General features: G+C 36.2%; 1 protein-coding gene across 4 annotated transcripts in view; it reads left to right on the forward strand.

The window, feature by feature from the left end:
- The first annotated feature begins 3,693 nt into the window (after positions 1 to 3,693).
- The window catches only part of LOC6633184 (lachesin), a 237,208-nt gene continuing 223,811 nt past the window's right edge, over positions 3,694 to 17,090 (forward strand). For all 4 annotated transcript variants that reach the window (XM_070206971.1, XM_070206972.1, XM_015170512.3 and 1 more), the window contains exon 1: positions 3,694 to 4,579. The gene's annotated coding sequence lies outside the window, so the exon portion shown is untranslated. The remainder of the gene's footprint in view (positions 4,580 to 17,090) is intronic.

Below are 17,090 nucleotides of genomic sequence, written 5' to 3' on the forward strand. Positions count from 1 at the left end.
GCAAACAAAGCGACACACATAAACATAAAGAGAGCACAACACAAGCACACACACACAGGCACACGCAGAGTCAGTCAAAAAATGAGCAGCGGAAATGATGGCGCAGCAGGCGGAAACGAAGCGTTGGAGGCAACCGGCTGATGGCAAAAGGCTGCTGTTCACTTCTCGCCTGCTGTGCCGAAGAAATTAAAATTGCATTACGAAACGAGGCGGAGACGGAGACGGATCTGCAGTCTAACCGTGTGTGTGTGTGTGTGTGTGTGTGTATGTGTGTGTGTGTGTGTGCGGCATAAATACTTCAATATTTGTGCACATTTGAAGCTGCTTAGGAGCGCCCATGGGCCAGGACTCTGCCTTTGGCTCTGGCATGATGGCATGCTGGCATGTCGTCCAGCCAGGAAATAGTTTAATTAAAATACCTTAGCATAGTCATTAGGTACATTACATTTTCGTAAAGGTATTCAAAACGGTTGTTTCATTGGGTTGCCGTTGCTGACCATTTTCATTGTTTTTCCATGCAAATTTTGTGCTTGAGCCAAAGCCAAACAATAGACGCGCATTAAAAAAAATGGAATGAAGTCCACAAATGGCAAAAGCAAAAGCAAAAGTTAAAGAGCGACCAGCGAAGAGCCTTTAAATCGAGGCCACGGCACAAAAGACCAACAACAACAACAACATGGACCGCATTGGCACATAAGACATGCAAATTTCACAACACGCCCCATGGATGATGTTGTTAAGCGTCGGTCCTTAACCAAATAATAAAAAAAAAAAAAATACAAAACAAAACAAAACAAAAAAAAACGAATATAACAACAAGCACATAAAAAGTAAATGCAAATAGCCGTTCGCTATGTCAAATATGAGACAAGAAATAATATTGGACTTAGAAGAAGCTTAAATATACTCTTTGGAGTTTCTAAATGTAAGATAGATATAGTATATAATATAGTATATAATATATTAGTAAGCGCTTTGACAATATCTGCGTTTATTATTATTGCTTATTATTTTTTTATTTTTATAGTTGTTCAATTCCTCAGACAATTGTTCATAAGTATTTAAGCCTTATGGATTTTTTATTATTATTATATTTTGTTTATTTATTGAATTTTCGTTCAGATTGAAATGTAAAGGAACTAATTATCTACTTTCTATCAGAGTATGTGTATTATCCTCTCTATATCTGACTCTCTCCCCTTATATATACCTCTATGCATACAACTTTTTGTTCTGATTCTATGACTTATCTACTGACTCCTGATTCGTGATCAACGCACAGTCCATGCCGTGGGAACTGGGAAGTTGAAATTTTCACTTTTCATTTTAAGACGGGGTTACGGGAAATTACTCATAAAATTAAAAATTAATCACATCTTATGCTAAGTAAGAAGTTCTCATTTTAAGAAATTAAAAAGGACATTTTTTTTAATACTCAGTCCTGAATTTAAAAAAAGTTGTACTTCTATTAAGAGTGTATTGTGCTTATTTCATGAGTGATCATTTTTGTATTGAGTATAAGTACTTTATAATTGCAATCATTTTATTTTATTTATGTATATTTAGCAAGGTAATTTACTTAAAATTTGAAGATCTACAACGCCTTCCGCACGTGACACAGCTTACAGCATATTTAAAGGACCCAAGGCAAGTGTATTTAAAAAATACACAACGCAGAGAGTCCAAACAGAGCAACAAAGAAAAAAAAGGCATGAAAAATAAAAACAAAGCGAAAAAAGTCGAACAATAAGATTAACATGAAAACAATCATGACAATCAGTAACCGCAAATGTCAAATTAAATTATCAATAAATTTACACGAAGACAACCGTGCTGAGCACTTTCGAAAGCGTAGAAAAACAATTTCCCCTGGCCACCATCCGTACAACCAACACGCCTTCGTTCGGGAACTGTCCGCACGGACGCAAATTTGTCGTTTGGCGGCGGGAACAAGCAATATCAAGTATTCGAACCGTGCGCCCGTCACGACCGGGCGGCGTCTGCAGCACATAATGAAATCATTTGCAAAATGAAAACACCAACAAGAAGCAGCAACAACACACACACTCAGACACACTCACATATAGTTAAAATGCTTTGCCTCGACAAAGCATCGTCCACTTGAGGACATTGTCCATCAGTGAAACTTTGCACACCATTGAATTGAAGGCGCTGGAGAAACGCGGAGCAACTGGGAGGGGGTGAGAGATTTAGAAGGGCACACTTGCAAATCATAAAACAACAGAGGAGAAGAAAATGTTTTTTAAATCTTCATAAATATTCATTATGAGAGGCAGGGCGCCTGGCAAATAGTTTGAGGGCAGCTGCGAATATTCCATTGCTTCAATTGTGACCATTGGACTGTGGCCAGACTGGTGGGTTTCTCTCTCTCTCTCTCTCTCTCTCTGTGTGTGTGTGTGGACAGTCGCTAAATTTAATTTACAGATGGCTCTCTACATGAAGTTGCCAGCAAAACAAAATAACAATAAAGTGGCCCGCAAGAATAACAAAAGCAACAACCGCACCAACAAAGCGTAACATGAAAAGAAAATGATTATAAAATAGAAATATTTATTTTGAGTGTGAGGTGGGTTGGGCCGGAAACGGAAGTGTCCAACGGCCTTGAAGTTGCTGCGGCTGTCACGTTGTTCAATGATCGGCGCTGAGTAAATTTCCCTTAAGTTGAGGGGAAATTTAACTGGACAAGCGATTGCTCTTAAAATGGGAAATTTTTCAAAGCAATAGTGGGACTTTTCATGCAGTGGACATTTAATACTTAGCTTAGCGTAATAATCTAATAAATATATTTAAAATATTTGAGTATCTTTAAGAAAATCCTTCTTAATTTTGACAATTATCATATTTGCATTTTAAGCTATTAAGAATTGCTTTTAGGTTTTGGGCCTTGTTTATGGCAACAATATTAAATAAAATTAAGGCTTAAACGTAGTTCCAAATAACATTGGCAAATGTTTTTTAATAAAATATTTTCTTGTGTTTTAATATATGAGACTTATTAATAGACAAATTCATATTTAGTATATGCTTTAAAAGTTATTCGATGGGATTTTTGAATTAATGGATAAAGTTCTGAATAAAAAAGGTTAATTTTATTTCTTATTAATGATTTATGCAAATTAGAGGTCTTTTCTTTTTTTTATATTATTGTTTTTGGAAGGCGAGAATTCCGTCTTTTATTATTTTAATGGGGTTTCGGGCTATATTACTGATTTAATATTAATTATTATTGTTCTGTTTGATATTTTTTTATACTCTAATGTACTATTAATGTATTATTATATAAATAAATAAATAAATAAAATTCAATTATTTCTAGCAGAAATTTTACTTCAGCAGCTGTTGCGTACATTACCCCTTTTGAGTTCCACAATATCCACACCAAAACATCCCCTACTGTGTGGGAAATTCTCTCTTTGTGGTACGCATTTGCTTCTAACGGTATGCCAAACGAAAAGAGCAAACGAAATGGCAGCATCGTAATGGCAATTACATTGGGTTAGTCTCACAGAGTTCGCGGTTCGTGTTAACAAACCAACCAAACCCACCCACCCCCCGCACACGCACAGCAACTCAGCCAATGCAGTCTACTTCGTGTGCTTGTCGCTCGTGATAACTGTTGATTCAACGAGTGGTTGCCGAAGACACTGGCCCATTCGTTCGCAACGAGGACGCAACGCAGTCTTCAACCAAACGCGTAACGAGACGGTACTCTGCAACGCCAGTTCAAATTGTACGCAACGGGACATTTACAGTTATTTTTGAACGATAAGCAAGCAACAATTTAACATACGAAAATAATTTTGTGCAGCGTCCCAAAACTAAACCGTGTCTAGTTTTGAAGTGTGTCAAACATATTAAGTTTGTAATTAATTAAAACGTTGTGTGGCTGCCACTTGAAGGTGCCAAATGCGTTTCGTTGATTTCGGGCAACGCAGCTGCTGATTCAAAATTCGCCTCTCACAACTGCTCTCGGCTCCAGTTGCCGCTCCGGCTTCGCTCTCAATTTGCGGCCAGTTTTAGTGACATAGAAATTTTGTGAAAATCGTGTAACTTGTATTTGGCCCATGTCACAAGCTTCACACACACTGGGGCACAACAGTTCACTAACGTTGGCGCCAGTCGCGGATTTAGGACGCAGCTTCAAATTGCCGCAAAAATAAAACAATTCTTAACAAATAAAACGAAATTAATAAAAACAAATAAATAAAATATATTTAAAGAAATTGAAATAAAGAGATTTAAACTGTGCTACATACTCCACTCTTAAAATCGAATTGGAATCGCGTGTGTGTGCAAGTGCGTGTGTGCCGCGTTGCGTGTGTGTGCGTGCTGCGCTTGCCGCTGTGTGTGTGTGTATATATATATGTATAAGTACTTTGCTAACTTGTAGTGCGTGGCGGCGCCAAAGCGAAAATTTCCATAATTATTGGCAAAGCCAACAGCAGAAACTGAAACTGCATTTCGGCTCACAAGTTGGGCCCTGTCAACAGCTCAAAACTTGGCCAAAAACAACAGCAACAAATAACAATAACAACAACCTGCGTATGCTATACAATAGGTAAGTGCGCCCGTCAGTCACCTGTTGATGGCCTTTCCATTGAATATCCATACATACATATGTATATCTATTTTGGAACATTCAAAGAATGACACACTTTCGTGCGTTGAGATACTTTGAGTTTGCATTGATGCATGTAACAGTTGAAAGTGTTGTGTAATTGATATTATGAATTGTGTGTGTGTGTTGAAAAACGGCTCGAACTAGGTTCAGTTTGCATTATTTTAAGGCAAAACAATATTTCATGTTTATGGAAACAATTTCAATATTAATAAAAATATTTAAATTGGCCAACAAATAAAAGTAGAATCTTCATTGGGTTCAAAGTAATTATCCCTGAACCCATTAAAAATGGGTATAAAGATATATTGTATTTTTGCAAAATCGATATCTATATATATTCTATATTCTTGATCAGCACCAATAGCCGAGTCGATCTAGCCATGTCCGTCTGTCTGTCTGTCCGTCTGTCCGTATGTATGAACGCAAGGATCTCAGATAATCGATAACTTACTCCGTTTCCAAGTAATCGATAAATATCGATATCGATATCCTGTTTTTTTTTGGCAATTTTGGTAAATAATAAGAGCTAGAGTCCCCAAACTTGACATATAGCTTCTTAAATAAAATATATATATATGCATTTGATGTTGGAAGGAGAGGCTTCAGGGTATCCACTAGTCGGGAGCGGCCGACTAGAACCTCTACAAAATCTTTAAAAGTGTTGCAAAAAGTATTTGTATTTATGCTAAAACTTTGCAATGTTCTGCTTTAAAACATTTTGCAGCTTTGCTGTCTACTTTTTCAGCTCAGTAAAAATTGAGTTTTGCTGTTATTTACTTTAAAGCTTAGGATAATAAATAAGCTTAAAAACTTCAAATAAAATCCACGGAGCAGAAAAACCAGCTTTCTTTTTATAGTTATTATTTGCGTGTAAAATTAATTAATATAATGCCAAGCCCAAACATTCCAGCCAGGACAATGGGCTGACAGGCTTCTAGATGAACTCAATTTAAATGGAATGTTCAAATTCATGTGACCCATATAAGGAATGAATGTACCCAATCTACGTGTTGACATTTAATTATATGTCGAAACAAGTTTTGCATATGTAATTAATTTCGATACTATCTGAAAAGATATTGTTTTTGGAACAAGGTCGGAAGTCCAAGCTTATCATTAAATATATAAACTATTGAAAAATATGCATGATACAAATATTTTAAATCATCCTGCACATATTCGAAATATTTTTCCATGCCTATCTCGATTTATAAAATAAAGCTTACACGGAGTTTTATGTATTTATATTGCTCAAATATTAACAATTAAATTGTATTTAAAATTGACCCTTTGTTTCATTCGGCAACATAATAATAAGTAGGGTGTACAATTTTCGGTGCATTAAGCACATGATTGTTTTTCCGCCATTTCATGAAGCTTTTCGCAATTTTGTTGTGTGTGTGTGTGTTTTTTTATTATTGTTTTTTTTTGTGCACATTAAATGCATGAATTGCAATCATTCAGCTGCATAATTAATATGAAATAAAACTCTGAGATTTGCACAATCACTTTAACTTGTTTCACGGATTGTTTTTATATACATTTTTTTTTGTCTCAACAATTAATTAAAAATAGATATGCATTTTTCGCATTATTTTCACATTTTTTTTCTGTTGCCAATAAAGTTTTGCCGAGCAGCTTTTCCGGTAAATTGAAAAGCGACGCTGCGTAAAAAACTTTATTTTTGAATAAATATATATTGTTATATTTATATACATGTTAGCACAAAAGTTAAAAAAGACATTGTATTTGAATAAATTTCTGATTTCATAAATTTGAAAACTCTTCAAAACAATATTCAATGTCAAGAGCATATCAATATTAAAAATTCATTTGATTTTTTTTATTTTTTTGTAAATGATTTATTATTTTTTATGGGCCGCATCATTTAGCAATCAATCACAAACAATAAGAGTGCATGGCTCGGGTGTGCTCAACTAGGAAATACTCTCAACCTTCTTCTGCCAATGCAATGCTGCTCCGTGGGAAGGGGTAGCGGGAGATGTTAGCCTTTTAATATTCCGAAAGCTAAGTGTCAAATTTGGTGATTCTAGGCAACAAAACCAAAGAGATTTGCTCAATAAATAGAACTTCGATATTGATTAAATCGACTATTTGAGCACAGGGCAAGTTTTCTATTCTCGGAAGCAAAATCTTACTGCGTGGGCCCTAGGAGAAACATTATTTAAAAATTCAAGTCTCCAGCTCTTAAAGGTTCTGAGATCTTTCATTCAAACGAACGGACAAACGGACAGATGGAGGGACGGACAAACAGACGGATATGGCTAGATCGACTCGGCTATTGGTGCTAATCAATAATATATATGCTTTCTACTTTATACCATTATACCCTCTATACGCATTTTCAATGGGGTATAAGCACACATGAAGTTCAGAGGGGGCTCTACACTAGGCTGGCATGTTTGACGGCTATATGTCTTGGAGAAAATCTGTTGGTTCAGTTGGTGCCTGATATCTATTTATAATCTATATATATTTATGATATCTCAACTTAACTCATTTCAAGTTTTAAAAACGTTCTTACATTTTAACTTAATATCTAGCTTCTGTACTTAATTCAATTCTATTAAGTCATTTGTCGAGCTGTGGGAACTATATTCACTTTGCATTCCAGAAAACAGAAACTCACATTGCACTTGGCATCTTTTTATAGCCTTCTTAATGAGTCCAATTTACTTTCAGCAACTGTTTATAATAATTGGCTACATTTACGACAATAATATTGTCCCAAGCATATAATCGCACATACACGATAATTTCACTAATTGAAATGATGCCGCAGTAGCAAAACTTATGGGTCGGACTCTCGAGTTGTCAAGTCTGTTAAGTACTCAATTACTGCTTGGGAAAATATGCAATTCAGTTGAATATAAATGTTTTGTTTTCATTTTTCTTTTTGTTAACAGTGTGCGTTTCTCACAACCCAATTGAAAATGGGTAAAATGAATAAAATGGTTTTGTGAAAATTTGTAAAACAGGCAGAAGAAAGCATCTCCGTCCCTAAAATGCATATATATTCTTTGTTTGTCTATCCGTTCGTATGAACTCTTCGATCTGAGAACCTTTAAAAGCTAGACTCTTGGAATTTGAAACGATAAACGATAACAAGCCCAATTTTCAAGCAATCGATAAAAATTGAGATCGAAATACTGCTTTTTAGGGTTTCAGACCTTGAGTCATCAAATTTGATAGATAGCTTCTAGAATATTGAATACAGATAAAGTATCTTTAAGGTTTTTGGTTATTATTTTATTACTATATTTAATTCCTGAAAAGATAATAAACCTAAAAGAATAAACACCGAGGGAAATGACGAAAGCATTTAACATAACGTAGGGCTAAAGAAAGAAGAAAGAGAAAATGAAGCCGCTGCATAAACTGTGAAGTGAGCTGTGGGCGTGTCTGTGTATGTGCTTATAGGTGTGTGTGTATGTGTGAGTGTGTGTGTGTGTGTGTGTGTGAAGTTTGTATAAAAGGAGCAGTGACAACTCAGGGTATCCCCAATCGCTTACGCACGAACATTTTTAATTAATTGGTAAAATACTTACAAGAAAAATTTAGATTTTCTTAAAGACAAAGCCTCATCTCTCCCAATCTAAAATGAAACAACTCGATTATGTTTAGATTTGAGCCATGTTAACGCTTGGAACTCAACTCTTAAAAAGTAGTTGCTGGCTCAGATCGATTTTGCTGGAGAGATTCGCAAACAAAAATCTTAACTACCAACATTTACCCTACCAACATATAGAAGAAATCTTAATAGTTTATAATTAGTTAGCTATCAGCGCGTAAAATTATAAATAGGCGGGAATAAATCTGTTTGTGGGTCGAGTAAATAAAATAAATCAAGCCAAAAAGCGCAGTCCAAACGACGAGACCAAATGATTATTTGTAGCTGTCTCTCTCTCTCTCTCTATCTCTCTCTCTCGCTTTCTCTCTCTGTCGCTCTATGCATTTTGCTGTGGCAGTTGCATTATAAATGGTGACACACACTGCAGCCTTTAATTTCCGCTTAAATGCTGCGGTCGTCCGATTTTCCAAAATGAAAGTCACGTCGATAAATAAACATTGCAGCGCCCAACGCTGATTAAGCGGGCGTGGCAGAGCTGGCTAAGAGAAACGCATCTATATAATATGCACTTGCCACATGCATATGCCGCATATGCAGCAATCACATGCTATAACAGTTGCAATCATTTATATTTTATTGAGCCAAATAGCGCTCAGCATGCAGAGCCTTCATTAGTTGGCCTAAAGTCAATATGAGCATTCAAATGCGTGCGAGTGTATTCACATGTTGCACTCATGGCACTCACTTTATTAAACTGCAACTCGAAGCCGTCTGTGTGAGTGTGCTTGTGTGTTTCTGTGTGTGTGTGTGTGTGTGTGTGTGTGTGTGTGTGTGTGTGTGTGTATACGCGACTGTGGCTAATTGTTTTAAAGCATTCAAACATGAATTTTGCTAATTAAACATGGCCGCAAATGATTTTCTGCAAAATAATGACAAAATGTAAATAATTGCAGCTAACTGGCAAATGCGGCCAACGTCCAAATGGCCAACACACACAACCAAACTTGCAAGCATACACACACACACACACACTCACACACACACAGGCACACAGACAACAGCCAACTATTTGCCTTGCCCATTGCAATCGACAATAAGTGCTGCAACAATAGAACGTCCACACCAAATGATCGACCCATAGTTGTCCTTTAATTAAATTTTGGTTTACAGCAAACTAATTTTGCCTTTTATACTTTCCATATATATATATATATTACTATATTTGGTCCAAAGACCAACTAAATAGAATAACTGAACAAGTTCAAAAGTAATCATAACAGATGTCAGTTAGCTTTAATTTTAACTGGAAATGATTTAATAAAAAATGAATAAAAGTTGATTAAGTGGCTAAGGCATACAAATTTATATAATATAATTTAAATATATATATAAAGTATTTATATATATTCTTGATAAACAGCCCAGTCCATGCGAGGAAGTCTTTTAGTTTTCATGCTATCTGCATCAAAATTTGCAAGCGGCCTTATGTCAAATATTTGTCAAATTAAGCAGATCGAACTTTTCCATATATATGTTAAATTAGAGTAAATGTGGCTGCCAAAAGAGATATTGGTCTTAAATTGACTTTACAAATAAAAAATCATTTAGGTTCCCTAAGCTGTATCTTGTTTCAATCTTGTTTATTTAGGGCTTGAAAGTTAGCTCCAAGGGAAATTTAACTGTAAGAACTCTTTTATACTTATAAGCCTTGAGAGAGACTTATCGCATGGTGGGGATTCTTTCAAAAGCTTCAAGTATTTATTTTATTTGCATTAGTTTCCTATTTTGATTTTATTTAAGTTTTGCAGCAATTCGGATGAAAAACACCAGATTCGTTTATTCTTTCATCTGAATCGTATTTTTAAATTAAATTATTATTGTTTTCCTTAAATTAAAATTACAGCTAATAAGCATTTGTCGCCAGCTGATTCCAGGGTATTTGGGGTATTTGAATTTGAACATTTGGCCATTAGCAATTGCCGAAATTTGTGCATAATGCGCGTTGCCAGGCAATTAATAAGCGTTTGGCATAACAAAAGCAAATGGACGCAATGGTTAATTGCAATTTAACATTCGGCGTTAATTATAACTAATTCATCAGAAATGTGCGTAAAGGCCAGTTGGCGCTTTCCGTAAAGTATTCAAGCCATTTTCATCGATGGCCATTATTAAGGAGCGTATAATTGAGCATGTGTGTGTGTGTGTGTGTGTGTGAGTGTACAATACTTTTATAAGTAACTGTTAAACATTGCCATAGCAATTCACGTGGACGCGTGCACTTTTTACTTCCACAGCCCATTTTTATTTCAGAGTCTCACACTCTCTCGTTCTCTCTTTCTCCCCCTACTCTATTTCTCTCTCTCTCTCTAGACTTTTTCTAGCCACTCGGCAGTTTCTTATCGGAGCTTTTCTTTTCGGCTATTGACTAATTAAAAAACCGGTAGAACTCGGGGCTAGATGGCATAATAAGCAACTGCTGCTGCTTCTTCAGTTTTTCTTTTGCTACTGTTTACTTCTTTTACTAAAATATAAAAGGAAAACATACGAAAAGCGTAGAAACAACGGAGAGGGAGCGAGAGAGAAAATCGCAGAGCTCAAGAAAATTTTTACTTGTATTTTTCAAATGACCCAATAAATTTGCTCTCATTATGACGCCGAGCCACGAACGCTTTCTTTGCGGCCAGCTGAAAAAGCAAAGTGGACCCTCCTTCTCAGCAGAAAGTAAAATAAATGTTTCTCAAATCGTAGTGCAAATAAAACCCATCGCACAACACACCACCCAACCGGGCGGCGCCACCTTCTCGTAACTGCCAGGTAATTGCGCTAAGCGCCATTGAGAGCAGGCTAGCGCATAATGAGCGTGAAAATACTTATGTAGTGCAAATATGAAAACCTCCTTCAGGGCTATGCCGGAAAAATGGAGGAAAAAAAGAGGAATAAACAAAGAAAATCTTGATTTGCGCCCCGTTGGCTTTCTTAACTACGTGTGCGCTCTATGAATGAGCTGAATATGCATAGTAATTTCTAATGGGCATGTATTTTGATCCGTTTTTGAAGTAATTGTTGAAGAATGGTTCCTTTGTGGGTTAACTTATTTAATGATAAACTATATCTACTCGCATAAAATTGTGCTTAACCTCTAGACTTGAATGTATTCCTCTTGGCGTTGTCAAGCCAGGACAAACTCTGATATTAATATATTTGATTTGCTGGACAAACTTTATAAAGAAGATTTTATTGATATTTTAATTTATGGGTTTCGACAGCGGCTTAAAATATTCAAATTAAAAGCATTCTAGGTAAACAGTTTTGCCTTACATGAACATTTTTTTTATATATTTTTAAATCTATTTATTTAAATATGTATTTCTGTAACTGTACTAATATTAGAATGTAAATAAGTTGAAAATGAATGTGTATACAGTATGAAAATAGTAAATAAGTTTGTAATAGGCTTTAGAATGTTAAGATGATAGAGTTTAGAAATAGTGATGGGAAATCGCCGACCCGGTGGCGAAAATTTATAGACTGTCCGGAAATGTTCAATGAGCGGCCGAAGATATATAGATGTTACTTTATCTTTTTTAATATTCTCTTATTAGTGAAATGTACAAATTGAAATTACTTAATTGATTTGCTTAAAACATTGCTAGAGTCATCTCAGCTTTATTTCGATTAAAAAGATCAATTTTATATATTATTTTTCGCTTGCAAGAAACTGTTGTTTCGCTTTCTTTTTTTTTAAATTCGCGCTGATTTGGTCTATTGATTCCATGGCTGGACTCCAGGCCCAGTTGTAAAATACTAAAGTGCAAATGCAAATTTGCGTTGTGTGCATGTGTACGTGTGTGTGTGTGTGTGTGTGCGTGTGCGGCCAGCCACTAACATTGCCAGGGCCAAAATCTATGCTGAGCCGCTTAATTATGTCTAATTAGGCGTACCAGTTGCAGTTGCACACGCACACACACCTGCACACTCGCGCCCACGCACACCCACTGCAAAAGGAGCTCATCCTTCTGCATGCGTACGTGCTGCACTTTGGTTGCCCCTCTCTCTCTCTCTAACTGGCTATTTCACCCTCTCTCTCTGCCTCTGTTTAGTCATTCAAGTGGCGCACATTTTGAATAATTAATTTGTGCCCTGCTAATTTACACGCTGGTTCACTGGCTTTTTGGTTAGAATTTCGGCCGAGAGGCTTTCACTTGCAATTGGGGCCATGGCAGCTGCAGCTGCTCAAACTCCTCTTAATGCTGCGCCCCTTGCCTCCTTTTGCTGCATGTTATTTGATTATTTTGTCGTTGCAATTCTCGCTCTGTGTGTGCGTGTGTGTGCTTGTGGTATGGTCTGGCATATTTATGACACTCGTAATTAAATTTAATTGTTGCACTTTTGGAGCACGAGCTCACAGCGGCTCGTTAGGCTGCGGCCGGGACGATATAACTTCAGCCTGCCCACTATGTCCTCATGCTGCCGCCTGCCGCCTGCCGCCTGCCGCCTGCCGCAGGTCGCCCCTGCACGCAAGAACCTGGCAAGCTCTGCTATGGAACCATTTGTGCTTTGGATACCCTGCAAATGAAAAATTGGGGACTGTGGCTAAACAGGCAGCAGGACTCTTCATCTTAACGAATTATATTTTTGTTTTTTTAAACAATTTTTATCGAAGTCTTTTAAAAATAGATTATAATCAAGATGTTGTTGATGATGATCTATATTTACCTATTGTGACTGACTGACTGACCGTGCGATTGACTGGCTGGATTTATTGAATGATTGATTGACTGACTAACTTACTGATTGACCTACTGATTGGCTCACTGATGATATTCTGATTAAATGCCCGGATGAATGATTGATTGACTGCGTAAGTAACTGGCTGATTGACTGACCGATTGATTATACTGGTTGACTTATCAGTTGATTGACCAATTGATTGACTGACTTATTGACTGACTGAATGATTGACTAACTTATTGATTGACGAATTGACTGACTGAATGACTATGTGTTTTATTGACGATTGATTGTCTGGCTGCTGATTGACTATTACTGACTGGAACTTGGAAATTAAATTTTCTACTGAAATTTCTTCTTGTCAATTTATGCCAACTCAGCTTCTTCTTCATACGGCCAGCTTTAACAATTTTTGGAGTGCTGTTCAAAATATGAAAGAAAAAAAAAGAAAGAAAAGAAAGTCGAAAGAAAAACGCAAGTTGTATAGAAATAATTTTTTTTGTTACATTGAATTAAATTTTTTATTTATACAGGATAACTGCAAATTTCAAGAAAAACACCAAAGTTGTATTTTTTGAAACATTAATTAAAAGGCATCTTCTAGTCGTGCATGCTCTCATTAACACTGCCTCGCACTTGTGTTTGGCTTTTGTTTTTAGTTTAGCTGTCGCCGTTTTCGTCGCCATTATAATATGGCTTACTCCACTTTCTGGTTGCGTGCCGCTTTTGATATGATAAGCCTTTTTTTTTGTTCCTCCCCCAAGACCGCGCGCATCTACAACGCATGCAGAGCCCCTTTAATTGTAATGCTAAACGCTAAATCATAGCCTCACGTGTACTACGTAATTAGCTTAAGTTGTAAGCCCCTGTTATAGAATTTCACTCGTCTCATTACGATGGTGTCCATGGCTAATGACCGCACACACATAAACACACGCATACACAGACGCACGCGCGTGTGCAAATGTATGCATGTGTGGGTGTGCGTAAATCTGTGTGAATATGCAAATATTTGTTTTAAGATTCACATGCTAAATTATTTGGTTCTGTGCACTGACATATTTCATTTAAATATATTTTTTATTACCCTTAAATAGTTTCTTACCCCTTTATTTAGTATACTGACAGATTAAATATCCAAATATTTGCAACAATTAATTATTTGTCCAAACAAAATATAAAGTGTGTGTGTAAACGCGCAAATAAGCTTATTTTTTTTAAATTAAATTTAAGTGAATACTTGTATTGCTTTTGTTTGTCTATTAAGTTGTGATTAAATAAAATAACCAATTTTTTGTTTAGTTTTTCACACATTGTGTCAATGAGAGTTTTATAATTTAACTAGTTGTTAAAAAGAATTGACGAGTTGGGTCAAGATATTCTGAAATACACAAAAATCAATATTAAATTATAATTTGATTGAAATGTTGCTTCAAGAGCTATTTGGTGTTATTATGCTATATGATTTGATGACATGCTTCGATATTAATCGAACGATGCCATCGAACGCAATCTCTGTTTAATAAAAGTCGGAGATCAGGGAGATCAGGGAGATCAGAGATCTTTATCCAAACGCGGTCCCCAAGCTCTTGGCTGACCCCTTTACGGAGAAGCGCCACTAAATGTTGTACCTATCGAGGCGAATCATCGAAGCACCTTACAGTATTAGGCCATTCCGTTAATCCCCTTCATTGTCAATATCCCACCGTTGTGAATACCTCTGTATTTATGTAAAGATTGATAACTTAAATTTGATGCAATAATGTTGACAAGGTTGGGGCATGCTCGTTGGTGTTAAGCATATTTTTTTTAAAAAAATCTAGCTAATTAGGCTTATCCCTTTTATAATAACAGCTACTTGCTTTTAGTGAAAACTAAATACAAAATTAGTTTTCTACTTTTCCGCATAGAGAGAAAATCATGAATAATTTTATTGGAATTTGGGCATGAATTATTAAGCAAACTGTTTGGCTCTCTATGTTCGAGTAAATTTCATTTATGTTGAGCAATTGAAAAAATTGAGTTTCATTTTTCACATTTGATTGCCAGAGGTATTTATAATTTTATTTGGCAGCAGAGTTGTTTATTTGCTTGGTTTAAATAATTGAAGGCACTCGAAATGTGTTTTATTAATTTCAATAAATAAATTGGGCAACTAGTTAGTATTACGTATACATATTTCATCGTTCACACACGCCGACAATAAATATTTGATGATATAGTTGAGCAGCAATCGGAAAATCAAAAAACATGGCCCACAAAGGCCAACAAATAAAACTGGCAACACTTTCGCTCCACCTGCAACCAAATTATGTGGCATGAAGCAGACATAAAAAGCAGGTGGAAAAAAAAAACACCAAAAACAAAAAGTGAAATGAAAAGTGAAAGAAAGTGGCACCAGGCGTCTTTTGGCGGTATCCTTGACTTTCCTTACTTTCCTACTTGACGTTTTAAAGACTCTGTGAGCTACCCTCCGTCGCCCAAGATGGTAATGAAAACACGCGTCCTTTTATGCACCTCACTTTAATGGGGAAAGCGCGCGGGCGTTGTGCCAGAAATGTTTGTCATGCCATCGTAAACCGTTGTTGTTGTTTTTATTATTCTACCCTGTAGCCTTCAAGCTGTCGAATAGGCTATACTAAACTTTTGCTAGTGTATGTAAATGCAAATGCAGCAAATGCTGCGATAGTCGACATAGGGTTGAAATGTTTCTGTCTCCAAATATGTCTGTATGAAAACAAGTAAATCATGAATGAGAATCCAAATAAAATGTTTAGAGTTAGGGTTTGTGGTGTAGTTAGTGGTTCAAACTTTCCGTTAGAGTGGGTATGCTTTCGGAGAATAGTTTATTCTCTCAAAGCATAAGTAAGTTCCTTTGCCTGTCAACTTGATTGTTACATTCCAGATATTGTTATGAAGATTAGTTTACTTATAAATTTAAGAAGCTAGAGGATGAGAGATTCTCACTGCTTTAAACTAAGCGAATTTAATTGCTAGAAATACTAAAACAATACACAACATAATATTATGAAAATAAATGTGTATCGTAGAAATACAATTCTATATTAAACATGTCTTTATTTAAATGCTCTATTCTTTATATATAGCTCATTTTCTCATATTGATTAATTCAATAAAAATAAACATATATATATAGGCTTTGCTTCGAGGGTATTTGCTCGTCGAGCGTTTTTGTTAGAGTGCGCTTAACTTTCATTGTTGTTATTGCTGTTTTCGTTGTCGTTGCCACTGTTGCCTTCTATTTTGCGCCGACAAAACTTTTTGAGTAAATGTCTTTGTCAGCAGGTGTAGCCCATGCAGGTGGCAGGGCTGCTTTCCTGCTCAGCACCCAGCTGTCCCTCTCCCCTTTCTGCTTGCCTGCTATCCTGTTTGGGCTGTCTGTTGTCCTGGCTTGCCTTTTGCAGTTTCATTACCCTGAAAAGAGATTTTTATTTAAAGTTGTTTGTGAACAACCAAAAAAAAAGAAATAAATAAATAACAAAAAAAAAAAAAAAATTCCATGTAGCATTTATGCGGTCTTTTACTATGTTATTGTTGTTGTTGTTGCTGCTGTTGCGGCTGCTTTTAATGCTAAAAGTTTTACGCCCCTTTGGCTGGTGACCTGTGCGAGGCAGCGCTTGGAATTATTTAAGTAGGTTTTCGTATTTTTGCCGAATTATTCCATGCATTCGTAAAATACGCTGTTTAGACGAAAAATGTTTGGCCGGGACATTGATGTCCTTTGTCTTACCCATGCTCTACAGTTTTCCTGCAGACACAGCACAAAATTTAGCACTCAATTACGACTCCGACGATAAGTCGGAGCCGGGGCCAAGGCCAAAAGCCAGGCAGGCCAGCTAGCTAGCAGCTGTAACATTAATGAAATGAGCCTCATTAAAATGCAACGAAATGTCACTTATCTCAAATTGAAATTGAGGCACAAAACAATCTCAAAACGCACTGCGAGAGCCAATTACAGCAGTCGATTCGACACGGCGTAAATTTGCAGATAAACATCACTGTATAAATATATATGTATATATCTGCAACAACAATGTGTTATATTAGAGTGCAAGCTTGTTAACGGCCAAAGATTGTTCATACACAAAGATCTGCTGGCATTCA

Source organism: Drosophila virilis, chromosome 2, assembly GCF_030788295.1.
Source record: "Drosophila virilis strain 15010-1051.87 chromosome 2, Dvir_AGI_RSII-ME, whole genome shotgun sequence".
Classification (NCBI taxonomy): domain Eukaryota; kingdom Metazoa; phylum Arthropoda; class Insecta; order Diptera; family Drosophilidae; genus Drosophila; species Drosophila virilis.